This window comes from Gouania willdenowi, chromosome 2 (assembly GCF_900634775.1).
Source record: "Gouania willdenowi chromosome 2, fGouWil2.1, whole genome shotgun sequence".
In the NCBI taxonomy this organism is placed as follows: Eukaryota; Metazoa; Chordata; class Actinopteri; order Blenniiformes; family Gobiesocidae; genus Gouania; species Gouania willdenowi.
In genome coordinates, this window is record NC_041045.1 from 4,220,472 (window position 1) to 4,235,656 (window position 15,185).

The following is a 15,185-nucleotide window of genomic DNA, read 5'->3' on the forward strand; positions in this document are numbered from 1 at the left end:
ATAGTACAAAAACACACTGTCATGAGCACATTTATTTATTTTTCTGAATAATATCCACTGTTATCCAGGAAGTTTAGCATTATTTGAGCCATGGTATATTGAGTCCGGCTCTACGCAGGGGCAAGAGGGGGCAGTGCCCCCTCAAATCAAAATTTTAGAAATAGCTATATAAAAAATCAGCCTGAAAGAGGACACAAAGACAGTATATAGTATCAGCTTCCTCTCATCTTTCTGTCCCTGTGCTGTGAGCGAACACAGACACGCCTCCCCCGAGCCCTCAGTAAACATCCAATCACTGTTAGTCATCTTAATGATGTAAATCCTTGTTTTATTCAGAAATAAAATGGGTTAAAAGTGACCAAAAATGGTGAAAATGGTGGTGAAATAAGGTTTTAAAAACCATAGAAATTGGTTAAAAGTTGCAAATTAGAATGGCCAAAAATGGACACAAAAAAGGGTTCAAAGTGTCAAGTTTAAACTGGCAAATAATGGGCATGACAAGTCATGACTATGGTTAAAATGGCAAAAATAAGCTTGAAATATGGTGAAAGGAGGTTAAAAGTGACACCAATGGGTCAACATATGTGACATTTGGTGGGAAATGTCGTGGAAATGGTTTATGAGTGCCAAAAATGTTTTGAAAGTGGGGAAAATGTGCATAAAAGCGAGTCATGTAGCAAAAGTTCATTGAAATGAGCAAAATAATGGCAATGAGTGATGAAAAATATGGCAAGTTTGGTGTAGTTGGAGAAAAATGGTTAAAAAATGCAAAAATGGGCTTAAATTGGTCAAGAAGCTTTTCTTTACACCACTCCACTGGAATCTCTGTGTTGCACTCGGTGGTGCAAGGTTCAGACGAAGCTACCCATACACGTTCAATCCAAGGCCAACACAAACTCTGCAGAAAGTTCTCCATTTCTCCTTGACATCCGCCGACACAAGTTTGCGGTTGGGTTTCATTGAGTTGTATTTATCTCCACTTCATTAGAGCACGGCGGAATATTAAGGAACATGCAATGAAACTTTTTTTATGAGCATAGAAAACTGGAAACGACACAAGTACGGCTACGCCGGCGGGTGTCAGATGCTGATTGTTGGGACTGTGGAAACTGCGATTGACGCTTGGAATGTTAGTGCGTAATGTCAAGGATAACACCCAGAACCTTGACCCAAGGGGATGGAACAAGACCCAGTCTTTCCTGGAGGAGAACCAGGACCAATAGTTGGTTAAGGAGGCTGGTGGGAGGGTGGAGGAAATAGTTTTGGTTAATAAGGAGAGCAGGGTGTCATCTTCATAGTGATAGAGATTGATGGGAAATTTCCTGAAGGTGTCGCCAAGTGGCAGAAAAGTGATGGACTGAGGCCGATGATAAATGCTCGGGGAACCCAGACCAGTAATGATGGGAAATACTGTTTAGAGGTGTGTCTGTGTTCTCAATGAGGTCAAAGACTTGTCCAGGGACCAATTACTCCGAGGATGGATTTCTTCTATTGAGCTAACTTAGCTAACGCTGCTGGAGAGGATCATTTTTGTTCAGATAAAAACATTGTCTAGGCCTCATATGATCTCTACCGTACAAACTCTGTTATTGACGTTGTTGCAGAAGTTTGGTGCATTGCATTGTGGGATGTGGAGTACTTTAGACGGATGCATAGAAGTCCTTTTTACTTCATTCTTACAATGATTTTCCTAAAAAAACGCATCTCTGTTTTCACTGAATGTTGTGACAAAAAGATTGTTGACATCTTTTTTTTTTTTGCGGTTTACATGAAAAGATCTCTTTTGGCCGAAATTAAATGTCTGGCAGAGTGAGTATACAAACAAATTAAAACAACGGTGCAATCAATGTTCTAGGTCTAATTATTTACATTCAACTGTTGGGTCTGTCCAGATTTGAAAAAAAAAACTCTTCAGATTGAGAAAAACCACGCGTGTACCAAACTTTACCACCATGAGAGGGTTCATTGATGAACTTTCCACACAAGAGGTTCATTCTGGTCAATCTGGTCGTTATCATTACTTTCCCTCTGCTCTCACCAGCCGTCTGATGTCACCTCGAAGGGTCGTCCAGTCTTGACCAGGCGGGGATTCCCATTATGTCACTGTTGTAAACCTCTGACAGATAAACAGACAGTGAAGAATGGGTCCTTGCATCACCCTAAAGTGTTTCAAGGCTACGTCACTGCGATGGCACCGCGCCGCGTCTCTGGACGATCGACACAATGCACGACATTGAGCTTCCATGACTCGACTGAAGGCAACAAAAGTGATGCTGTAACACCGTTGCTGGCCTCACACTGAAACACTATCAAGTGGCACATTGTGAGCTATGAGTGAAACAGAGCAGCAAAGGAAGTGTACACGAGTAACGCAATCTTTCCTCCCGTGTGCACGTCAGGTAGAGTTTCTGCTCGTGTGGGACACAGGCCGGATATCTGCCAGATAACACGCAGTGCTGAAGACCCAAACAGAACTCGCATGAACAAAGCGGTCGTGTCACGTGTGCACTGGCACGCAAACGTTGGAAAATGCACAGCAAAGTCTGCAGAGCGCACGACCATCAGTAGGTCAGTGAGGCACGAGTCACGGGAAGTGCAAAGAGCTGCTTCCTCACTTCAAGCACGACTGGGAGACGTGGGCTATCCCAGTGTGTCTGTCACCCTTTGACCCAGTCAGACACATCGAAGAGACGAGAACAAAGGAAGAATTTCACTTGCACAGTCGTTGATTTGGTGTTAAACGTGTTGTTTTTCCACTGTTGTGTTTTATTCCAGGTTGTGTTGATGTTTTCCATTAGGTGCCCTTTTGTCTTTAGTTTAATTCTGGAAAATGGATGGAACATATATAACTCACTAACATATTGTCATTTTAATTTTTCAAATTTGCATTATCTCAAAGCAAAAATTGCAATGTTGAATCTAAATGCTAAATATGAATCTAAATGTTATATGTTATATGTAAATGTCAGGGGTGAAATGAAATATTTAGCTAATATTCAAATTCACCGTTTAGATTGAGCATTTAGCATTTTAGATTTAACATTTATACTTATATTGAACATTTAAAGATTGAACATTGACATTTATTTTCTTTAGCATTTAACATTTAGATTTAACATTTATATTTTGATTGAACATTTAGATTTAACATTGACATTTTATTTTCTACAAGAAAATATCAAATTTCACTAGCTAATGTGCAAATTCAACATTTAGAGTTATCATTTAACATTTTTATATAACGGTTAGAATTATATTTAACATTTATATTTACATTTAACATTTATATTTAGATTGAACATTTAGATTTAACACTGACATTTTACTTTTTACAAGGAGAACAATATCACAAATTTCACTAGCTAATGTGCAAATTCAATGTTTAGATTTAGCATTTAAGATATATATATAACGTTTAGATTTATATTCAGATTGAACATTTAGATATTACATTGATATTTTTTTTTTCAAAAAAAAATTATCACAAATTTCACGAGCTAATGTGCAAATTCAACATTTAGATTTAGCATTTAACATTTAGATTTATACATTGACATCATATTTTTAAGAAAAAATATCAAATGTCACAAATATTACTGTAAATCTGGTCAAAAGTAACAAATCTAATAAAATAATGTGTAAACGTGGTTTGTTGCAAAAAGTTGCTGTTTTTTTTTTTTAACATGCATGACTACAATTGGCGCCTTGTATTTAGCTCAACTTTTTACGCACTCTTTCCCAACAGATGTCCTTGTTTTAGCTTCTTTTGCACGTCAGAGTGACTGATGGCCATAATGTTTACACTCTCCTATTCCCATCTAATCATTCTGCTCTCTAGAAACGAGAAAACATTGGCTGTAAACCAGATGTCCTCATGCGCCTGAAACTAAAGGTCACACCAGGACAAAAACGCGACAGATGTTGTGGATTTTTAAGTTAGGGAGCGAGAACTTTGCAAATAAACACGAGTGAATATCTGATCTGGATGGATGGGATGGATTCACACGCAGTCACACGAGTTGCTTTGGGGAGAAGAATCAAGAGGAAAAGCAGACGGGGGAGAGGAAAGGGTGCAGATAAGAGAACAGATGAGTTCATGCTAGAAGAAGAGAGTTAAAAGGTTAGAGACAGATCAGAGGAAAAAGAAAGAAAAGGCTTTTTAAAGGCTCAAGTCCCCCCTTTGTCCAACTACAACATTTTGCTTAGAAAATTATTTAAAACAACTACAGAGAACACATTTTAGAGAATCTAATTCTGTAAACTTGTAAATAAGTGGAAAGAAACAGTATTTAGTGCAGAGGTTCACAACCTTTTTTGGATTGTGACCCTTATTTTGATATCAAGAATTTCTTGATTTTTTTTTTTTTTTTTCTAGAATTAGCTTTGTTGCAGTAGCTGCATTTAATCTAAATAATTGGACCATTTCAGATATTTTTAATACTGCATTTTAGTTGAACTAGATTCACAGTTAAAGTATAGAAATACGGTTGTTTAAGATTGTTTGTGGTTTTAATTTTTTTTTTTAAAAGAAAGAATAATATTTGGAAAAAATTCAATTCCGACGACTCCACTTTGGGTCCTGACCCCAAGGTTGAAAAGCACTCATTTAGTGGCTCCTGAATAGTTTTGTTTCAATAGTTTTTATCATTTCCAGACACTTTATTTGTTAATTTTCCAGTCTCTCTCACTCTCTCTCAAGTACCCCCTGTAGTGCCATGGCGTACCCATAGGGGCACACGTACCCCCAAATCTGGGCTGAGGGATTCACGGCAAAGGCACACGGAAAACACGGCTAAACATGCTAATGCTACGTAGCTATTTAGCTAAAGTTTCAAGTGTTTCAGGGTTTCTCAGCTCAGTTTCTTGATATAGTAATAAAAGAAGAGTTACGTTTGCTTTGATGTTCTTTTCCTTTGATGTTAATCCTAAATGCTTCATTATTGTGTCAAAAACATAAATATAATGACAGTAAAGCTGTCGAGTGCCGCAGCTTCAAATTACTACAACAAAGGGACGTAACATTGGTTTAACTTTAGAGTTTTAAGGCTGAAAAATGTGATTAAAGTTTGTAGCCACTCCCGTAAGTCACATTAAAAAATGTGTCTCACATAACTGCTTTGGGTTGTTGCTTTGATACTCATGTTTTTACGCGTTGATGCATGACTGGAGTCTACAGTTACTCAGGATCACGTATAACACGGAATTTTGAAATGGTAAAAAAAATAGCAATTCTTAAACAATTTAAATAAAAATGATTCAAATATGACACAGAAATAGCTCGCATGCATGTTTTGAGACAATATTACGCAATTATAAACTTTTTTTACTTGGAAAATAGATGATTGAATGTCAATCATTGTTACTATTGTTTTGTTTATCATTGTATATTTGTATAAATTATATTTATGTTGCTGGTGTTTTTCTATTTTTTTATTATTATTCTTATACACACAATTTATTATTTAGGGGTTTAAAAGGGGAACTTGGCAATGTTATATTATGATGTACATTCCAAACTGAAACAATGACAAATTTTAAAAAAAACCTTCAATTATGTATTGTTCTTTAATTGTGCAGAAATAATAAAACAATAAATACATTAAAAATATATATATTTAAAAATTCTATATATTATTATTACTAGACATTTCATGCGACCCCATTTTATTCCCAGGCAACCCAACATAGGGGTCATGACCCCAAGGTTGAGAAACCCTGCATTAGGCTGACTAACATAATAAAAGTTGGTGTGCATGATGAAAACATTGCAGTATAAAACACATATAACGCTTAAATCAACACTTCCACCTGCTGACACAACAAACATTAACCATAACATCACATCTTAGCTCAGTCTGCCCCCTGCAGGTTAACTTTAGAACTGTATGCCTTTAAAAACCCAAACCCTAGTAACAGACAGTGGCCACCAGGGGGCAAAAAGGAGCTGATGGTTGAAAGTAGGGCAACCAGTGGTTCAACATTTAACCAGAGGCAACTTTTGACTGGATTTACTTTACTTTGAATGTTTCTGCTGATTCAAGCACTGAGGAGATGTTTGCCGTTTGTCTCTTTAATAAATCCATTTATAACAATAGCTTCACTCACACCTGGCTGCTCACACCACCGAGGCCTCGCTCCCCCAATATCCTCAGGAATGTCCAACTGTGTCCCACCTGCGACTCAGAGGTGTAAAGAGTACAGATATACTGTATCCTACTCAAGTAGAAGTACTGCTACTTAATTCAGATCCTACTCAAGTACAAGTAAAAGGCAGCTAAATTAAATAGTAATAAAAGTCACTAGTTACTTTCAGAGTTAATCATTTTTGGGTGGCAAAAGAAAAAAATTGTATTAAATATATAGACCATCTCAAGATTTGCTCCAACCACAATGTGTGTAATATATACACTAATGCAGAAATTATTAGTAACACAGTTGATAATGTTGGCTACAAAATCTTGCGTCGACGCATCATTTAATGTTGTAAAATTCATGATGAAATCAGTCCGGCGGCTGCTTTTTGCTTAATTTTTGCTGCAGTGTCGCTTCACTGTTTACATTGTGAAGGCTTGCGCAAAAAAAGAAGAACCAACCGAAAGTTTCAAAAGTTTGTCATTTTTTCACGAAAAACTTACGCTAGACACCTGAGGTAGACACGGAACTAACAATAATATGTTATATGAATAGCACTTAAAATGTTTGTATATTACGTACATTATATTAGGATGCAATGCATCACCTGCCCCGCAAACTCTGCGTATGCCCCCCAAGTTTAGTTTTGGTAATAAATCTTAACATGGTTCCTTTGCATACAGCAAACATCTCATGTATAAACTTAAAAAGGAAGAGACCAAATCTTGCCTCGTTGGAACTTAATTAATTTTCCACAAAGGCACCCGTATAAAATAAAAGATATGTCAAAATCTACAATTATTTTCTAAAACAACACATACTGTAGCTACATAGCTACATTTATTAACTCTAAAACTGAGAACATAACCAGCACGCAATGCTGTTTTGCGCCGTGCATTTCGTTTAATTTGATTGGTCGACTATGGTGTGATGCATTTGATTGTTGTTTGGTTATTTTATTCTTTAGTAGTTTCACAAGGTCCGTTGGGTGTAGAAACGTAACTAATTACTTTAAACATATTTATTAACTTATTTTTAACTCCTTTTTTGTAACATATTTGGAGTTAATCACTATAAAGTCCTCTGTCTCAGACACATTCTCCTCTACATCACTTTCACTGTGAAAGAGCTGTTCCAAAACGTCATTGATTGTAAACTCAACTGTTTCAACTAAAAATATCAATTCTGCACCTGCAGGTGTGGGGATATAAGGTCAAACAAAGACAGACACGTTTTACACAGCTAAAACAGCTTGGGGTCAAATCGACCCCAGTAGAACACCAATGCGTTCAATATGCATTCAACACATTGAAAAAAATATCATCATGATAATTTTATGCTTGATGAATTGTACCCATAAAAGTAGAAAAAATATGAAGTAAAAAAGAAAAAGAATTAATGTGGTCAAATTGACCCCACTTGTAATCTATTACTTTCACCTGTGTTGATCGACATGTACACATCATAATCTCACCGTCTGAGGACCAAAAGGGAGGAAATTACGTTTCGTTGGCCCTCGGTTTCTCGCACCTTCCTACTTATATTTGGACGATATTAAACTTTTATGTTGCTTCTGGGAAATCTTTTCGCACACGCGTCCAGGCCAAAACACACACACACGCACCTACACACACAAACACACACGGTGGCAGGTTGAAGTTTGGCCTGAAACGGACAGCTTGTGGTGGGTGAGGCGGTAATGACTTCAGCAGCGCAGATTGGAAAACCACACCCAACATGGATGAGGGTGGGGGTGGTGAAGTGGTAAAGGCCAGGCAAATGGGAGAAACAGGTGAGTGTTTGTGTGCAAGATTCTGCAAAGTCGTGGAAAAAATGCAGGTTATAAAGGGCGAGGTGGGGTGACAAGTTAAGGTTATCCCGAAAGATGAGGCTCGTGGTTCCAAAAAAAAAAAAAAAAAAAAGAAAAGTGAAGTGTGTGTGTGTCGGGGGGGAAAATGTAAATGATAAATGTAAATCTAAATGTTAAAACAAAATTTTAAAAATGTGTACATATGAAAAATAAATGTAAATGGTAAATGTAAATGGTAAATGTAAATGGTAAATGTAAATGGTAAATGTAAATGGTAAATGTAAATGGTAAATCTAAATTTAAAAAAAATGTGTACACAAAAAATAGATGTAAATGTTAAATGTAAATGTTAAATGTAAATGTTAAATGTTAAATGTTAAATGATAAATGGTAAACCTAAATTTAAATGTTCAATGTTAAATCTAAATGTAAATGTTAAACCTAAATGTAAATGTTAAATACATTAAATCTGTTAAATCGGTCGCCAAGTGTAAAGCTAAATGTTTAGAAATTATGCAAAGTGGGCATTTCATTGCCTGTCAATCAGGAGGGAATGTGCGAACTGCCCTCACACAGTTTAACAAACGTAGATTCGCTGAGAGTACCAGCATGGTGTATATCAACTCACTTTTTGTCAGTGATGAAGACACCGAGGATGCAGAAGACCTTGGAGAGTGGAGTGTGTGGAGTGCAGGCGGGGTCTTGTGATCCTTGTATAATTTCTGAACATCGAGCTTTACACTTTGCGGCCGATTTAACATCTAGATTTAGATTTAACATCTAGATTTAGATTTGACATCTAGATTTAGATTTAACATTGATATTTTACTTTTACATTTAGATTTTTCATGTTTACACATTTACAACAATGATATAGAACATGCCGTTTTACAGGAATTCGTTTTGAATGAAAGAAATACGAGCTAAATGTGAGGAAAATGAGCTAAATGTTCAAAATATGTCGGCTATGAAACAGTGACCAAGTTCTTTTACATTCAGGAACCCCATATGCAGGTACAATTACAAACTAGAATGTCCACACACTCATGCTCCCGTTCTATTAAAGGCCTCATTGTTTCCTGGCTTATCACTTTCCTCCTTTCCTGCGCTCTTACCTGCCCTTATCTACCCTCGCTTTCATCTGGGAGAGGCCCCCGGGGGGAAGGAGGCTATGAGAAGGGCCCATCTTATCTGAGATCACACACTTGAACACACATGTGTAGGCGCGCACACAGGGGGGGCCATTGTTCGGCGGTTCTGCAGCGGGGCCCTGTGATCACACGGAGCGATGAGCGTGTGGCCCCTCTTTTCTTCCTCCTTTCATGTTTCAGGTTTGGCAGAGTTTGAAGACGCCAGCAGCAGCGTATACGTGCACGTGTTTAGAGTCAAGATGACTCCATGTGGAAACCAGGGGTGTACTGGGACGTAGCCCACTACATTATTCAGCATGTGGCTTTTTATGTCTAAATTTTAATAATTAATCCCCCAGAAAATGTTAAAAGGGGGAAACTTTAACCCCTTTTTGACTTGTTTCCTTTGGCCATTTTGCAACTTCCTTTGTCCCATTTTTTTCAGACTTAAGCTACTGTTTGCCAATAAATATCATTTTTTTCCCTATTTTTTGTCAATTTTTGTCAATTTCTTTTTGGCACTTATCCAATTTTTGTCCTTTCTTTAATTTTTTTGGCCACATTAAATCCTAATAAGCTACCTTTTGCCCAATAAATACCACTTAATTCCTTTTTTCCTTACATTTTTCCTCTTTTTGTTCCATATTTTTGCCTTTTTTCTCTATTGTTTGCCACATTTTGCTCATTAAAGCTTCCCTTTGCCATAACATACCAACTGGTTTCTTTTTATTTGACAATTTTTTGCCCACTCGACTGTTTTTGGCCTATTTTTGTCACTTTTCTTGCCGCGTTTTTGCCACTATTGGACCATTTTTGGCCACCTGTTACCAACACTGCCTCCTCTCGCTAGTCAAAAAAAACAAAAAAAAAAACACACAGCTGACCGGACCGACCAACTTCGGGTAATTAATAAATTCCACTAAATAAAAGTCGTTATTAGATAAACTAAATGTACAAAAGTATTCAGAAAACAGTCAACTTTTACGTGGAGTGCATCTTCCACTCTTTTCTGTGGGAATCTGGGCTCAGTCATTTAAGTAGAGCATTTATGTGAGGTCAGGCTCTGCTGTTGGACAAGAAGGCCTGGCCTGCTGTCTCTGTTCTGATTCATGTCAAAGGTGCTGAATACAGGTAGGGATGGGAATCAAAAATCGGTTCTTTCTGAGAACCGGTTCCCAGTAATCCAATTCTTTCTATGTCTTTTCAGAGAAGTTGGAGGAAATCTCAACGTTCGCCCACTGTCAGCCTGTCCGACGCCATCCAACCGCTCACTGTTTTGACATCCCCGGTTGCTGTGACGACGACAGCAACCTCCCTAACAACCATGATGGACAGAAAGCGGCACGGCAGGAATGTGCAAAGACAGCGGGACACGGCGGCGTCTCGCCCCGTCCCGTTTCCCAGCAGCTGCTGACCCACGGGTTGCGACACCTTAACCTTTGCACCTTCTCATGCTTTCATCACCAACTAAAGAATGGCCTCCGCTTTGAAAGAGGACGGTGTTTTAATGCTGTGAAAGCACTAAAAGATCAACTGTTGTGTAGCTTTTAGTTAGAGCCAGAGTTGGACTGACCATCTGGCATACTGGGCATCGTCCCGGTGGGTCGTCGACACAAATTAGGACCAAGAGCCACATGTTGGGCATCACGTAGAACGCACGTAGATGAAATAATACCAGACGACGAGAATCTGGACTTGGAGAGTGTTGCCAGAAAAGTTAACACATGCATATTAACACATATTTTACTGGCTACGCAATAAAAGCCAGCGCTTGCCAAACATAATCTATAAAAGTTGAAGCATGGATGCCTGGGTTGGTTTCACGTTTCTAAAGTAAAGTAAAGTACTAAACTGACTGACAATATTAAAGGAAAATTCATAAAATGACACAAATATATACACAAAAGGAAAACAAAATAACAAGTACACACACAATTACTCCCAAAACACAGAAGACTAATAAAAAAATATACAAAACAACTACAAAAATACACAAAATTAATTAGAAAAACAAATAACAAAAATGCTAAAAATTCACAAAATGACAGAGAAACATACAAAATGAGAGAAAGATATTCAAAACTAAAACAAAAACATACAAAACAACAACACAAAATGCACAACATGACACGAAAAAGAAACAGAAACAAGCAAAAAGAGAAATAATATACACAATTACAATAAAAATCTGCAAAATACATGCATAAATGCTACAACAAAAACACACAGAATGAGAGAAAGATATACAAAAAAATACAATTAAATTACACAAAATGACTCCAAAAACAAACAAAAGAACATTTACAATAAGAATACACAAAATAAATCCATAAATGCAACAAACAACAAAAAAAACACACAAAACTACAAAAATACACAGGGTTACTCCAAAAACAAACAAAGCAACAACAAAAACACACAAAAAGTGAGAAAAATGTACAAATTTCTAACAAAAATTCACAAAATGACTCCAAAAACAACAAACACTGGATGAAAAACTGATGAGCTATTATTAATATTGTCCGTCTCTAGTTATTTTATGCATGTGTTTATTTTTTTGTGAAAAGCTGAAGAGCTGTTCCTGTCAGCGATGATGTAATCAAGATATCTGACCTCTGACCTCTTGCCTGAAGCACACCTGGAAGCTGATTTTGCTGTGAAGTCTGGGAAGTCCCGTTTGACCTCCAGACCTCCGATAGGTCAAATACACAACGCCATGATGTCATCGGTAAAGATGAGGCTCTGTGAAATGTCAAAGTTGCTGAGCACAGATAAGCCTCCTCTAAAAACATTCATTTATGTCACGGCTTGTGTTTGCACGTGTGAACTCAGACCAGTACAGACACTTTCAACATCAAAGGCTTTTTCTGTCAATCTGAAGACAGAGGAAATTTACACTTTTTTAAATAACGGGGATTCTTCAAAGGCACAAATATCACCTTACGTTCCAACAGGTTTGCTGACCCATTTTTTAAAGTAAAAAACGTGCAATTTTTTCTGACTTAAATCACTTTCTTCACAAGTCTGTCAAATATACTATGAACTAGAGATGAGCAACTGATAACAGTGGGAACAAAAAAAAATATGGCTGTATCTGATCCATCATATCAGCATTTAGAAAAACAATCGAACAAAAGGTTTGTTTTTCTGGTTTTATGGTCATTTTCTTGTTATTTTGTGTTATTTTGTGTTATTTTGTGCTAGTTTAGTGCATCTTTCTAGCCTTTTGTGCAATTTTGTTGATGGCTTGTGTATTTTCTTGTCTATTTAGGTGTTTTTGAAGTTATTTTGTGCATTTCCCTCTCAATTTGTGTATTTTTGTTGTCATTTGTGATGTAATTTTTTGGGCTGATTTGTTTGTGTCTTTGTCATCATTTTTTAATGCCATTTACAATATTTGTAACATTTTTGGTCATTTGTGTGTTTTGTTGTCCAGTGTGTCTTTCTGTAATATTGTATATCTTTGAAGTCATTTTGTGCGTTTATTTTTTTGGAGCAGTAGGGGGTTGGGGTAATGTAATTTAAAAAGTAGGAACCATTTATTGGGCATGACAAATTGCTGATGCGGTTAAATTGGCAAAAATAATGGTATAATGTAACTTAAAAAGTAGGAACAATGAGTTTAAACTGACAAATAATGGGCATGACAATGAATGTGGTTATACTGGCAAAAATAAGCATGAAATATGGTGAAAAGAGGTTACAAGTGACAATATTGGGTCAACATATGTGACATTAGGTGGAAAAAAGGAATTATAAGTGCCAAATATGTATTAAATGTGCAGGAAAAGCATTAAAATTTGTGGCAGAAATGGGAGTAATATAGCAAAAATGCATTAAAAGGAGCAAAAATACGGCAAGAAAAAGTGATGAAAATAGATTAAAATATGACAAGTTTTGTGTACTTGCAGAAAATTTGTAAAATATGCAAAAATGGGCTCAAATTGTTAAAAAAATATATTCTTAGACCCTCTCACAATGTCTCACGACCCTAAGTAGGATACCCCTGCCTGGAGTTAGCGACTAGCTCTGCGCACAAACACGTGACGCCTTCCCAGAAACGGCAGTGACCAGATGCCCATTAATTCCACCTCTGCACACACGGGCTCACAGATAAAGCTGCGTCTTGTGTTCTTTTTGAGCCTTGTTGCCGATTCTCGTGACAAAGTGTCAAAGTTGGCCTCACTAGGACGGACGCCGTCCAAAGCAACTCTGGAGCTGCCAATCCAGCGTTGTGTTGCTGTGTGAGACACCTTCATATGAACCACAGAGGTGCATATTTGGCTACACACAGGGCTGGACTGTCCACTATATTATCAGCAGCACCATGTCGAAGCTGTTATTAAGTCACTGATGCTCAACATGTGGCTCTTCATGTCTTAATTTTAATTATTTGGCCATTTTGCAACTTTCTTTGTCTCATTTTCCAAATGTTCTGACACTTTTTTCAGACTTTGGCTGAAAAAAGTCCTTTTTGACGCTTTGATCAAATTTATATCCTTTCTTTAATTTTTCTTGGCCACTTTTCATCAAAATAAGCCATAAATAGCACTTATTTCTTTTTCCCCTTCATTTTGCCTCTTTTTGTTCCACATTTTTCCCCTTTTTCACTATTGTTTGCCACATTTTGCTAATTCAAGCAACCCTTAGCCATTGCGTACGACCTGGTTCCTCTTTATTTTATCATGTTTTGACGACTCACGTCTGCTTTTGGCTCATTTTAGTCACATTTCACTCTGTTCTTGCCACTTTCATACTGGCCGGTCTAACCTGCAAGGGTCAGCACGGTACGTCCAGACCCCGACACGCCCATCTGGATGGCAGGACTATTTATACTCTCACTTTTTTTTTCTACACACACACACACACACACACACACGAGTGCACACTTCAAACAGATGCACCTTGCTGGCCAAACATTCCACACCGACCAGCGAGCACTTTGAACATGGCGCCACGCTGCCTCATTGAGTGCTGGGAAGTCTATATGGACATCATCACAACTAGTCCTCACCCATCTGAGCATGTCTGAAGCTGGTCCCATCAACCTGCTGTTAAAATGCCCCTTTGGCAAATCAAAAAGGGGGCGGAGTTAAGCGAGAACCAGGGTGGTAGGATATGAAATAGTTTAAATTAATTGAGAAACTCGATTACCAGTGTTTGGTTGGTGCGCGTCACATCAAGTCCTGATCATGCAGGTTTTTAACGGTGGAGTAACCCAGACTGCCTAAAACACACGTGTCAAACTCAAGGGCCAGGGGCCAAATCAGACCCTTTAGAGCAGCGGTTCTCTGAATACTGGCTTATAAGGGGCAGAAATGGTATAATGTAATTTAAAAAGTAGGAACAATTAGTTTAAACTAATGATGGGCATGACAATGAATGTGGTTATACTGGCAAAAATAAGCATGAAATATGGTGAAAAGAGGTTAAAAGTGACAATATTGGGTCAACATATGTGACATTAGGTGAGAAAAGTGGTGGAAATGGTTTAAAAGTGCCGAAAATATTTTAAAAGTGAGAAAAATGTGCAGAAAAAGCTTTGAAATTTGATTGAGAAGTGGCAGAAATGGGACTAGTGTATCAAAATGCATAAAAAGGAGCAAAAATATGGGAAGAATAAGTGAATATGGCAAGTTTGGTGTAGTTGTAGGAAATGGTGAAAAAAAAGTAAATAATAAGCAAAAAAAGGCTTCTTGAAAGCATCTGACAACCCCCTCCCAGTGTCTCGCAACCCCAAATGGGGTCCTGACCCCAAGGTTGAGAACCTGTGCTTTAGAGCATCCAATTTGGCCGGCACGAGAAAATAAAAAAGTCAGAGAAACCGTGAATTATTGTGTAAATTATCCCCAAATCTCCCAAAATAATACACAAATTCAATGAAACACCATAATATTAGCAGTTCTCACATTTTCTCTCATATTCAATCTGAAATTGTTAAAAGTCCTGCAATTTTCTTCAAATTGTTCCACAAAAATTCCCCAAATTACATAAAAATTGGCTGCAAATTAAAAAAAAATTAAAGCAAAGATCCTGCAGGGACTGAAATGTGTCACTTATGGCTTTGATATTATCAGTGCCGTACATATTTTATCATTTATTCATATGTGGAA

The 15,185-nt window shown here is 37.4% G+C and overlaps 1 long non-coding RNA gene across 1 annotated transcript; it reads left to right on the forward strand.

The window, feature by feature from the left end:
- Nucleotides 1-477: 477 nt before the first annotated feature.
- LOC114477074 (uncharacterized) lies at nucleotides 478-14,647 on the forward strand. Its single transcript, XR_003675667.1, has 3 exons — nucleotides 478-643; nucleotides 7,925-7,928; nucleotides 14,595-14,647. It is a non-coding gene; the product is annotated as an uncharacterized LOC114477074 (long non-coding RNA).
- Nucleotides 14,648-15,185: the final 538 nt, after the last annotated feature.